This window comes from Saimiri boliviensis, chromosome 19, assembly GCF_048565385.1.
Source record: "Saimiri boliviensis isolate mSaiBol1 chromosome 19, mSaiBol1.pri, whole genome shotgun sequence".
Classification (NCBI taxonomy): Eukaryota; Metazoa; Chordata; class Mammalia; order Primates; family Cebidae; genus Saimiri; species Saimiri boliviensis.
In genome coordinates, this window is record NC_133467.1 from 22,904,665 (window position 1) to 22,918,337 (window position 13,673).

Genomic DNA, 13,673 nt, shown 5'->3' on the forward strand with positions numbered 1-13,673 from the left:
TCTCACTGTTACTGGTTAATCGCTTCAGAAGCTAAAGGGGGAAACGGCGATGGGGATGAGGGTGGAGATAAACAGGTATTTGGGAAGGGGCTACGAGTCGGTGGTGGAAACGGGAGCGCAAAGTGCCTTTGGGGTCCTGTGCCTGTGGGGCGGGAGCAGCGCGCTGTGTGACTCTTAGTTTGCCCGGAAGTCCGAGTGTTGGGCTGGAAGTGTGCAGTGCGCTGAAGGCGTCTTTCAGACTGACCCAAGGAAATGATAAGATTTAGGATTTTGAGGATGAAGAAACATTGAAAAGGAGTGGGGTATAATGAACGAGAAGGGAACAGGCATAACCAGGTCTCTCGCAGGCCGGTGCGTCTCTCAGATTTCTTTTGCTTGTGGGTTGTTTCCTTTGTGAATGATTCTAATATGTAACCTTTCTCCTAAGGGATTTTATTATATTTATCATTATTATTATTATGTTTTTGAGACGGAGTTTCTCTCCTGTTGCCCCAACTGGAGTGCAGTGGCGCTCTCTCGGCTCACCGCAGCTTCCGCCTCCCGGGTTCAGGTGATTCACCTGCCTCAGCCTCCCGAGTAGCTGGGATTACAGGAGCGCGCCACCACGCCTGGCTAAATTTTGTATTTTAAGTGGAAACGGGGTTTCACCGGTTTAGCCAGGCTGGTCTCGCACTCCTAACCCCAGTTAATTCGCCCGCCTCGACCTCCCAAAGTGCTGGGATTACTGGTGTTAGCCACCGCGCCCGAACGGGATTTCATAAATGTCGCCCCTTTAAATCTATTTAGAGAAGACATTGTAAAATGTCGGCGCTGGGGGATGGGAAAGCATTTCTTAGTATCCTGCAGGGAGTCCTAATACAGTAGTTCGGGTTCTGCCTTGAACATTAACCTCTCTGAGATCCCATTTTCTCATTTGAAGTAGGGTTGCAAAGATTAAAAGATGCAAGCGTTGTCAAAATGCACGTAGATCAGGATGATTTAAAAGAGACCTAATTATTCTATTTTTCATGGTTCTCTTTCACTATTTTTGCAATAAGAACAACAGAACACCTCATCTTGGCTTACATTTTAAAATACTTTTGGCTTTAGTGTGTTGATATTTTTAAACAAAATGAAAGGAATAAAGTGCAAAATGAAACACCACGTCAAGAAAAAAGTTGAAATGAGTACTTAAGGTTTAGTAAGTGATAAAAAAGTGAAGGATGTTTGGAATTTCCTATGTACATCTGAGCTTTTAAACTTAAAGTGGTTTCTGAAATTTGGGGATGCTGCAGATGCTTCATTTTAAATGCGTACTCATTTTTCATAACATTAAACAATTAAAATGCCATCCAAAAGGACTGGAGAAGGCGGTTCCCTCCAGTTTCTGAACATAGACTAAATACATTCAAGTTATAGATTATCTAGCTCCAAAGTAGTAGATGGGGATCAGTGGCAATCTGGTAGTTAATTTAGTTTCCCATTTTCAGGCAACTGCCGTCTAATTTATCTAATAACAAACCACCTTGTGCGCCCCATGTTGAATTTTATGCATAAATGTTCTTTAGTTCACTCTAGGGGAATTTCAAAAATTATCTGTGATCGTAATAGAGATGTAAATTAGGATATTTTAAAAGGTCTTGCATTGGTCCTTAATGAGAACCAAAGCAAGAGTGACATAGTAAAATATAATAAAATCCATCTGTATAAAGTTAAAATTTTCAGTTTGCTAGGTTCTGAATCTCCTGTTTGTTGTTTCTGTTGGCTCTCCCTCATGGTGGCTGGTTTCTTCAAATGATGTGTAATATTTGAGTGGAATTTGTCTTCAAAGTTCTTTGTTCTGCAGAAACCTTCTCTTCCCTGGGTTGACAAAGTATCTCTACAGATTGGTTTTTTTGGTCCTAAAATTTTCGTTGTTTTAAACCAGATTTATGCTAATTTTTTTCAGCTGCTACTGTAAATTTGGATCTTGGGCCCCACCCCCATATGCGACACAGGACTCAGGTGTCAGTTTTTAAAGTGCCTTTATATATATACAAATTATGCACAACTTTATTTCAACAATGTCTTCAAATATGTGTATGAATCCCAGTCCTTAGGATCTATATTTAGTTAGAATCCCTGTTTCTACATGTCTTTAGCTTTCTTTTAAGTTCTATGATGTATTTTTTGATTATGTAAATTAAAACATAATAATAGTAATATTACAGATAACAAGCGTCCTTACTGCTTTTCCAAAGCAACAGTCTTAAGTTTTTTTGTTTTAAAGACAGGGTCTCACCCTGTTACCTAAGCTGGAGTGCAGTGGAATGGTCTTGGCTCACTACAATCTCTATCTTCAGGGCTCAAGGGATCCTCCCACTTCTTAGCCTCCACAGTAGCTGGGGCTATAGGCACTCACTACCATGTCTGGCTAATTTTTACATATTTTTTTGGTAGAGATGAGGTTTTGCCATGTTGCCCAGGCTGGTCTTGAATTCCCGAGCTCAAGCATTTTGCCCAACTGGGTCTCCACGTGCTGAGATTACAAGCATGAGCCACTGTGCCTAGAGTTTTTTTAATCTTCTGTGATCACATGGTCTATGTTTTCTAGACTCTCAGCTTTATTTCACAATCTTGTATTCAAATTATGTGTAGGAATCCCAATCCCCAGGACTTATTTCTAGGTAGAGACCCCTCTTTCTACATCTTCTTTGCTTTCTTTTTTTAAGCTCTATCATATATATTTTTTGTTTAAATAAATAAGAACATGTTATACAGTATTTGGCATTTTTATGTGTTTGTGGAAGGGGACCATCTATGACAATCTATGTGATAATATTTCCAGTTGATTCGCCATCAGAGCGACTAGAGTAAAAATTAAAACTAATCATGCCTGTAGCCTGGTCGAAACTGTAAAATGCCTTCCCAGCACACTTTGAATAAAATCCCAGTTCCTGCATGATCCTACATGATCTGACCCCTGTCTACCTCTCTTATGTGATCATTAGGCTGTCTTTCCCTTTACTCTGCACTCCCTATAATCCAGCCAAATTGGCATTCTTTGGGGTTTTAGAATACACTAGACTCTTCTACTACTCCCTGCCCCACTGCCTAATCAGGGTGTTCCCAAATGCTGTCCTTTAATTATTATCTTTCCCTTGTCTGGCTGGCTCTTCCTGCTTCTTTACATTTTGGCCAAAAATATTCACATAGATATTCTTTGACCACCCTGTCTAAGTAGCACCTGCCCATTTCTATGTTCTTTATAACTTTTACAGCACTGATTAAAATTTCTCATCTCTTCTGTCTACAGACTGAGCTCCCTACTTTACCAGCATTTATCTTGGAATGTAAAGTGACCTATCTCCTTTCCTTATATGTACTGCCAGTTGCCTCTCTTCCTTTCCTGTCCCCCTCCTTTGCCTGACTCTTCATTTCTACCTGAGACTTGGGGATATAGGACTGCCTTTCTGACTTACCCAGGATCTGTAAGTAAAAATCTTTGAACTTACTTCTTATTGTGGTGGCGTATTGAATTTGTGCCTTCCATCTGAAGAACAAGGGGCTATCCCAGACCAAATTTTGCCCCAGAGAAACACAGATTGGACTCCCAGTGCCAGATCAGCGGTCAGAAAGGCATAGAGTGGATGTGGGTTGACAAGAGCCACAGTGGTGTCTGCCAGTATAAACAACATTCCCCTGTGAGGGCCCCTCTGGTTGTGGGTCAGACAACTAGGCTGCCCATCAGGTAAAAGAAGTATCCCATGAAAGGCACTCTGTAAACACCTATATCTAGTTTCCATTCATTTCTTGTAAGGTCAGGGTTGCAAGCCACTATGGTACTACAACCCCAGTTTAGCTCTGGACTCTCAAAACAATAGGTCTTGGACATCTGTCAGATTTATTGTAAGTAATTAATAACATGATGCTATTATAAATAGTGTTATATTTAATTTCAATTTTTTATTAGTTTGTTGTTTATACCTGCTACAGTCTTAATTTTGGTATACTTCATAAAATTCATATTCTGGAACTTAATCCTCATGTGACAGTATTAATAGGTAGGGCCTTTAGAAGGTAATTAGATCATGACAGCCCTGCTCTCACGATGGGCATGGTATTAGTGCCCTTATAAAAGAAGCTTGAGGGAGTCTGCTTGCTCCTTTCATGTGAAAATGCAACATCAAGATTCCATCTCTGAAGCAGAGAGCAAGCCGTTACCACACACCAAATCTGCCAACACTTTGGTCTTGAACTCCCCAGCCACTAGAACTGAACAATAAATTTCTGTTGTTTGTAAATTATCTAGTCCAAGATATTTAGTTACAGTAGCCAAATGAACTAAGACAATATAGAAATAAAATGGAATCATATTGTTGACCTTGCATCCTCTAACCATGATAAACACATTTATTAGTTGTAATAGCATTTTTTGGTGGATTGCATTGGATTTTCTACATAGACAATCATGTCTTCAAATAAAGATTTTTACATCTTTTCTTTTTTTCTAACCTAGTTGTTTTTTTTTTTGTTTTGTTTTTTTTTCCGGACGGAGTCTTGCTATGTCGCCAGGCTGGAGTGCAGTGGCGCAATCTCGGCTCACTGCAACCTCTGCCCCCTGGGTTCAAGCAATTCTTCCACCTCAGCCTCCTGAGTAGCTGGGACTACAGGCGCGTGCCACCACACCCGGCCCCCTAGTTGCTTTTTATTTCCTTTTTTGCCTTATTGCACTGGCTAGACCGACCAGTACAATGTTGAAAAGAAGAAGCGAGATCATATACCCTGACTTGATTCTGATCACAAGGGGAAAAACGTGAAGTCTTTCACCATTAAGTGTGATGTTAACTTCAGATTTTTTATTAATGCCCTTTATCAGCTTATGAAATTCCTGTTTCTTGTTTTCCGAGAACGTTTCTCAGAACGGATAATAGATTCTGATGCATGCTTTCTTTGAGTCTATTGAGGTGATCATATGATTTATCTCTTTCAGATGGTTAATATAGTCAGTTGCATTGAATGGCCACTGTTACACCAATTTTGTATTTCTGGGATAAACTCCACTTAGACATGATATATTATCCTTTTTATATGTTGTTGGGTTTCATTGTATTTTATTTAGAAATTTTACGTGTTCATGAGGGATATCTTTGTAGTTCTGTTTTTTGTAATGTCTTTGTCTGGTTTGGGATCAGGGTAATACTCTGATGCTATAAGTTGAGAAATAGTCTCTCAAATTTTTTGGCAGGCTGTACCATTGATGTAGAATTTACCAGAGAAGTCATTTGGAGTTTCCTTTGTGGGAAAGTTTTAATTCAAATTTAATAACTTTAATAGTACAGGGCTATTCACATAATCTTCTTGTGTGACTTTGGTGTTTTTTCTCTTATTTGTCCATTTTATCCAAGCTTTTCAGTGTATTGGGATAAAGTTGTTCATAATACTCTTTTATTGTGCAGTAAAGAGCTAGTGGGCTTGGGATGCTCAAACCCTGCACTTGCTAAGGAAAAGACTAGCTCTTGTCTGGCTCCTAGTAGAAAAGATCCAAACTTTTAGAATATCCTACCTGATAAGATCATTTTTATATACCTGGGGGCTTTTGGCCTTACCAGATAGTTCATGCTAACAACGTGATTTACAGTAAATGGCTGTTTTTGTGTGTTTTCCTGAGTAATCCTGTATCAGTTTGATGTCTGGAGGGGCTGGAGATTGGGTAGCTAAAACCAGTTATGTGAGTGATCTCTATGTATGTGATTGATTCCCCAATAAGAACCCCACATATCAAAATGAGCTTCCTGGTTAGCAATTAATACTTAGTACGCATTGTCACACACAATTGCTGGGAGAATTAAGTGTTGTCCATGCAAATATGCTAGAAGAGGACAACTGTAAGCTTACACCTGATTTCTCCTGGACTCTTCCCTCTGTGTCTTTTGCCTTTGATGATTTTAATCTGAATCCTTTTATTGTAATAAACTGTAACTGTGAGTATGACTGCTTTTCTCAGTTCTATGAGTCTTTCTGGCAAATCATCAAACCTGAGGGTGGCGTGGAGACCTCTCATATACTTATTATTCTTTTGGTATCTCTAGACTTTTAGTGATTTAGCTTCTCTAATTACGGATACTGGTTAATTGTGTGTTTTCTCTTTAAAAATTTTTTTTTTTTTTTTTTTTTTTTTGAGACCTAGAGTTTCGCTCTTGTTACCCAGGCTGGAGTGCAATGGTGCAATCTCGGCTCACCGCAACCTCTGCCTCCTGGGTTCAGGCAATTCTCCTGCCTCAGCCTCCTGAGTAGCTGGAATTACAGGCACGTGCCACCATGCCCAGCTAATTTTTTTGTATTTTTAGTAGAGACGGGGTTTCACCATGTTGACCAGGGTGGTCTCGATCTCTTGACCTCGTGATCCACCCGCCTCGGCCTCCCAAAGTGCTGGGATTACAGGTGTGAGCCACTGCGCCCGGCTAAATTTTTTTTTTGTCACTCTCATTAGAGGTTTATCAGTGACAAGCTTTTGGTTTTGTTGAACTTTTCCATTGTTTATTGGTTTTATATTTTGTTGATTTCTGCTCTAATCTTTACTGTTGTATTTCTTCTGCTTTCTTTGGAATTCATTTGCTCTTCTTTTCCTAGTTTCCTTAAGGTGGAAACTGAGGTCATTAATTTAAAACTTTTCTTTTTTTTCTAAGTAAGTGCTTAATGCAATAAAATTTTCACTAAGTGTCACTGTAACAGCATCCCATGAATTTGGTATGCTATGTTTTAATTTTCATTAAATTTAAAATTTCTTTTTATTTCCTCGATTTTTTGAGTCATGGATTATTTAAGATTTTATTATTTAGTCTCCAAATATTTTGGAGATTTTCTAGAGACCTTTCTATTAATTGATTCTTATTTTTAGATCCCAGTCATAAAAATTTAATTTGATAATTTGAATCATTTTAAATTTATTAAGGCTTCTTAAATGGCTCATAATATAGTTACCCTTTAAAAATGTTCTGCATTCAAATGAAGTGAAAATGTGCTCTGCTGTTGTTAACTGGATCATTCTATTAGTAACAAGTTGGTCAATTTTGGTTGATTAGATTTTTTAAGTCTTCTATATCCTTACTCATTTTTTGACTCCTTGTACTGTTGTTTATTGAAAGATGAGAAGTACCCTATAATAACTGTAGTTTTATGCATTACTTCTTACAGTTATCTCAATTTTGTTTCATATATCTTGAAACTCAGTTATAATAGTAACAGGTGAATGAATGTATTTGTATGTCTTGATTCTTTGACTCATTTATCATAATGAAATGATTTTTTCTCCCCCCCAATTTTGATCTGAAATCCACTTTGTCTGATATTAATATAGCCACTGTAACTTTCTTTTGCTAAATTGGTGTTTCTTTTACCTCTTGCCTTTTTCTAATGACTGTATCTATTTCCTTTGTAAATTTATTAACTGTACTCTTTGTTATTTTAGTGATTGCTCTGAGGTTTTGGTATGTGTGTTTTTTTTTTTTTTTTTTTTGAGGTGGAGTTTTGCTCTTGTTACCCAGGCTGGAGTGCAATGGCGCGATCTCGGCTCACCGCAACCTCCGCCTCCTGGGTTCAGGCAATTCTCCTGCCTCAGCCTCCTGAGTAGCTGGGATTATAGGCACGCACCACCATGCGCAGCTAATTTTTTGTATTTTTAGTAGAGACGGGGTTTCACCATGTTGACCGGGATGGTCTCGATCTCTTGACCTCATGATCCACCCGCCTCGGCCTCCCAAAGTGCTGGGATTACAGGCTTGAGCCACCGTGCCCGGCCTGATAGGTGTTTTTAACTTACCATACTCTATATTCAGGTAATATTATACCACATGTACCATAAGAACCTTTTAAATGTATACCTCCACTTTTTTTCTCCTAGCCTTTATGCTCTTGTTTCATACCTTTTACTTATACATATATCTTAAAATCCACACTGCAATGTTATTATTTTTGCTAAAATAGTAAGTTAACTTTTAAGCAGATTTAAGTAAAAATATATATTTACACATGAAGATAAAATTTTCTGCAGTCTTCATTTCTTTGTGTAGATTCATATTTCCATCAGGCATCATTTTCCTTCTACCTGGCAGGCTTGTTGTTGTTGTTGTTGTTGTTGTTGTTGTTGTTGTTGTTGTTTAGCATTTCTTACAGTGTGGGTCTGCTGTTGATTAATTCTTTCAACTTTTGTCTATAGGAGAAGTCTTTGTTTTGCCCTGGTTTTTGAAAGACATTCCATTAGATACAAAATTCTGGTTTGACTTTTTTTTATTACTTCATACTCTTCTACTTTTCTAGTTTGCATTGTTTCTCATGAGAAATTTGTATCATCCTCATCTTTGCTCCTTCATACATAATGATTGTTTTTTTCTTTGTCTTTTGAGATTTTTTTTTTTTCTTTTTTTTCTTTTTTTTTTGAGACGGAGTTTCGCTCTTGTTACCCAGGCTGGAGTGCAATGGCACAATCTCGGCTCACCTCAACCTCCGCCTCGTTCAGGCAATTCTCCTGCCTCAGCCTCCTGGGATTATAGGCACGTGCCACCATGCCCAGCTAATTTTTTGTATTTTTAGTAGAGACGAGGTTTTACCATGTTGACCAGGATGGTCTTGATCTCTTGACCTCATGATCCACCCGCCTCGGCCTCCCAAAGTGCTGGGATTACAGGATTGAGCCACCGCGCCCAGCCTGTCTTTTAAGATTTTTACTTTATCACTGTTTTTGATCAATTTGAATATGATGTACCATGGTGTAGTGTGTAGCTTGCTTGATTTCTTCCTTTTTTCTTTCTTTCCTTCTTTCTTTTTCTTTTTCTCTCTTTCTCACTCTCTTTTCTTTCCTTCCCTCACCTCCCCTCCTCTCCCCTTCTCTTCCTTCCCTTCCTTGCCTTCTGTGCTTGAGGTTCTTTGAGATACTTGAATGTCCAGCTTTGTAGTTTTCATCAAATTTGAATTTTTTCTGAGCATTATTTCTTTAAATGCATTATTCTCCATTTTTCCTTCTTTTTTTCTCTTCTTTTGGGTCTTCTATTACATGCTAGCTACTTTAAGTTTTTCTGTAGCTCACTGATGTTCATTTCATTTTTAACATCTTTTTCTCTCTCTTTGCTTCATTTTGTATAGTTTCTATTGCTAAATCTTTAACTTCACTAATGTTTTAAATATTTTCTTCTCTAGTGTCTAATCTTTTATTAATAGCATCTAGTATATTTTTTATTATAGACATTGTAGTTTTCATCTAAAGATGTTCAATTTAGATATTTTTTATATCTTTGATTTAAGGTATTTTATAACTTTTTAACATATGGAATACAAGAATGACAAATATTAATATACATGTCTGCTGATTCTAATGACTGTTAGTTATAGGTACATTTCAATTTATTGATCTTTTTACTCATTATTTATATTTTCCTACTTCTTTGCATGACTGGTAGTCTTTTGTTTGATTCAGGACATTGTCAGTTTTACCTTGTTGGTTGCTATTTTTGTTTTTCCTATAAATATTTTTGAGCTTTGTTCTGAGATACAGTTAAGTTTCTTGAAAATTGTCTTGGCCAGGCACAGTGGCTCACACCTGTAATCCGAGCACTTTGGGAGGCAGTGATGGGCGGATCATGAGGTCAAGAGATTGAGACCATCCTGGCCAACATGGTGAAACCCCATCTCTACTAAAAATACAAAAAGTAGCTGGGTGTGGTGGCATGTGCCTGTGGTCACAGCTACTCAGGAGGCTGAGGCGGAAGAATCACTTGAACCCAAGAGTCGGAGGTTACAGTGAGCCAAGATTGTGCCACTGCAGTCCAGCCTGGCAACAGAGCAAGACTCCATCTCAAAAAAAAAAAAAAAAAAAAAGTCTTATTTTTGCCTGTGAGATGGGTTTTCTGAATATAGCACACCAATGGGTCTTGACTTTTTATCCAGTTAGCCAGTCTGTGTTTTTTGATTGGGGCATTTAGCCCATTTACATTTAAGGTTAATATTGTTATCTGTGAATTTGATCCTGCCATTTTGATGCTAGCTCATTGTTTTGCCCGTTAGTTGATACAGTTTCTTCATAGTGTCTATGGTCTTTACAGTTGGTATGGTTTTGCAGTGGCTGGTACTGGTTGTTCCTTTCCATGTTTAGTGCTTCCTTCAGGAGCTCTTGTAGGGCAGGCCTGGTGGTGATGAAATCTCTAATTAGTTGCTTGCTTGTAAAGGATTTTATTTCTCCTTTACTTACGAAGCTTAGTTTGGCTGGATATGAAATTTTGGATTGAAAATTCTTTTCTTTTAGGATGTTGAATATTGATCCCCACTCTATTTCTGGCTTGTAGGGCTTCTCCTGAGAGCTCCACTGTGAGTCTGATGGGCCTCCCTTTGTGGGTAACCTGACATTTCTCTCTGGCTGCCCTTAGCATTTTTTCCTTCATTTCAACCCTGGTAAATCTGAGGATTATGTGCCTTGGGGTTGCTGTTCTTGAGGAATACCTTTGTGGTGTTCTCTGTATTTCCTGTATTTGAATGTTGTCCTGCCTTGCTAGGTTGGGAAAGTTCTCATGGTTAATATCTTGAAGAGTGTTTTCCAGCTTGGTTTTGTTTTCTCCGTCACTTTCAGGTACACTGATCAAACGTAGATTTGGTCTTTTCACATAATCCCATATTTCTTGGAGGCTTTGTTCATTTCTTATCACTCTTTTTTCTCTAATCTTGCCTTCTCACTTTATTTCACTGAGTTAATCTTCAATCTCTGATATCCTTTCTTCGATTTGGCTGTGGAAACTTGGGTATGCATCACAAAGTTCTTGTGCTGCATTTTTCAGCTCCTTCATGTTGTTTATGTTCTTCTCCATGCTGGTTAATCTCATTAGATTTTCATCTAACCTTTTTTCAAGGTTCTTAGTTTCCTTGCATTGAGTTAGAACATGTTCCTTTAGCTCGGAGAAGTTTGTTATTACCCACCTTCTGAAGCCTGCTTCTGTCAATTCATCACAACTCAATTCTCCATCCAGTTTTGTTCCCTTGCTGGTGAGGGGTTGTGATCCCTTGGAGGAGAAGAGGTGTTCTGGCTTTGCAAAGACACACATAGGCTCAAAATAAAGGGATGGAGGAAGATTTGCAAAGCAAATGGAGAGTTAAAAAAAAAAGCAGGGATTGCAATCCTAGTCTCTGATAAAACAGACTTTAAACCAACAAAGATCAAAAGAGACAAAGAAGGCCATTACATAATGGCAAAGGGATTAATGCAACAGGAAGAGCTATCATAAATATATATGCACGCAATACAGGAGCACCCAGATACATAAAGCAAGTTCTTAATGACCTACAAAGAGACTTAGACTCCCACACAATAATAGTGGGAGACCTTAGCACCCACTGTCAATAGTAGATGGATCAACACAACAGAAAATTAACAAGGACACCCAGGACTTGAACTCAGATCTAGACCAAGTGGACCTAATAGATATCTATAGAACTCTCCACCACAAAACCACAGAATGTACATTCTTCTCAGCACCACAATGCACTTATTCTAAAATTGACCACATAATCGGAAGTAAAATGCTCATAAGCAAATGCAAAAGAACAGAAATTATAACAAGCATTCTCTCAGACCACAGTGCAATCATATTAAAACTCAGGATTAAGAAACTCACTCAAAACTGGACAACTACATGGAAACTAAACCTGCTCATGAATGACTACTGGATAGATACTGAAATGAAGGCAGAAATAAAGATGTTCTTTGAAACCAATGAGAACGAAGACACAACATACCAGAATCTCTGGGACACATTTAAAGCAGTATCTTGAGGGAAATTTATAACAATAAATGTCCACGAGGGAAATGAGGAAAGATAAAACATTGACATCCTAATGTCATGATTAAAAGAACTAGAAGAGCAAGATCAAACACATTCAAAAGCTAGCAGAGGGTAAGAAATAACTAAGATCAAAGCAGAACTGAGGGAGATAAAGACACAAAAAACCCTTCAAAAAATAAATCCTGGAGCTCGTTTTTAGAAAAGATCAACAAAATAGATAGACTGCTAGCCAGACTAATAAAAAAGAAAAGAGAGAAGATTCAAATAGATGCAATAAAAAATGATAAAGGGAGATCACCACTGATCCCACAGAAATACAAACTACCATCAGAGATTACTATAAAACACCTCTGTGCAAATAAACAGAACCAAAGACAAAAACCACATGATATCTCAATAGATGCAGAGAAGGATTCCCTGTTTAATAAATGTTGGGAAAACTGGGTAGCCATATCCTACCAAGTTTCAGCTTTGGCTATAGTTGTGTGGCATTCTGTCTAAGGCCTCTGTTCTGTTCCATTGGTCTGTATCTCTGTGTTGGTACCAGTACCTGCTGTTTTGAGTACAGTAGCCTTGTAATAGTTTGAAGTCAGGTAGCGTGATGCCTCCAGCTTTGTTTTTTGTTTGCTTTTTTTTTGCTTAGGATTATCTTGGCTATGTGGGCTCCCTTTGTCGTTCCATCTGAAGTTTAAGGTGTTTTTTTCCAATTCTGTGAAGAAACTCATTGGTAGCTTGATGGGAACAGCACTGAATCTATTTATAGAAATTACCTTGGGTATGGCCATTTTCATGATATTGATTCTTCCTAACCATGAGCATGGAATGTTTTTCCATCTGTTGTGTCCTCTCTTATTTCATTGAGCAGTGGTTTGTAGTTTTCCTTGAAGAGGTCCTTCACGTCCCTTGTTAGTTGTATTCCGAAGTATTTTATTCTTTGTAGCAATTGTGAATGGGAGTTCACTATGATTTGGCTCTTTGTTTGTCTATTATTGGTGTGTAGGAATGCTTGCCATTTTTGCACATCGATTTTGCATCCTGAGACTGCTGAAGTTGCTTATCAGCTTAAGGAGATTTTGAGCTGAGATGATGGGGTTTTCTAAATATACAATCACAATATCTGCAAACAGGGTCAATTTGACATTCTCTCTTCCTATTCGAATATGCTTTATTTCTTTCTCTTGCCTGATAACCCTAGCCAGCACTTCAAATACAATGCTGAATAGCAGTGGTGAGAGAGGGCCTCCTTGTCTTGTGCTAGTTTTCAAAGGGAATGCTTCCAGGTTTTGCCCATTCAGTATGATATTGGCTGTGGATTTGTCATAAATAGCTCTTATTATTTTGAGATACGATCCATCAATACCTAGTTTACTGAGAGTTATTAGCATAAAGGGCTGTTGAATTTTGTTGAAGGCCTTCTCTGCATCTGTTGAGATATCATGTGGTTTTTGTCTTTGGTTCTGTTTATGTGATAGATTACTTTTATAGATTCTGGGATGTTGAACCAGCCTGGCATCCCTGGGATGAAGCTGACTTGATCGTGATGGATAAGTTTATTGATGTGCTGTTGGATTTGGTTTGCCAGTATTTTACTGAATATTTTTGCATCAATGTTCATCATGGATATTGGCCTGAAATTTTCTTTTTTTAGTTGCGTCTCTGCAGGATTTGTTAACAGGATGATATCGGTCTCATAAAATGAGTTAGGGAGGAGTCCCTCTTTTTGTATTGTTTGGAATAGTTTCAGAAGGAATGGTACCAGCTCCTCTTTGTACCGCTGGTAGAATTCAGTTGTGAACCCGTCTGGTCCTGGACTTTTTCTGGTTGGTAGGCTATTAATTGCTGCCTCAACTTCAGACCTTGTTATTGGTCTATTCAGGAATTCAACTTCAT

The 13,673-nt window shown here is 38.2% G+C and overlaps 1 long non-coding RNA gene across 3 annotated transcripts in view; it reads left to right on the plus strand.

Moving 5' to 3' along the window:
* Positions 1-102: 102 nt before the first annotated feature.
* Positions 103-13,673, plus strand: part of LOC104650946 (uncharacterized) — a 313,310-nt gene continuing 299,739 nt past the window's right edge. The window contains exon 1 of one of the 3 annotated variants that reach the window (XR_012515011.1): positions 103-351. This is a non-coding gene — a long non-coding RNA (uncharacterized LOC104650946). The remainder of the gene's footprint in view (positions 352-13,673) is intronic. The other 2 variants (XR_744526.3, XR_012515012.1) reach the window with 2 other exon arrangements.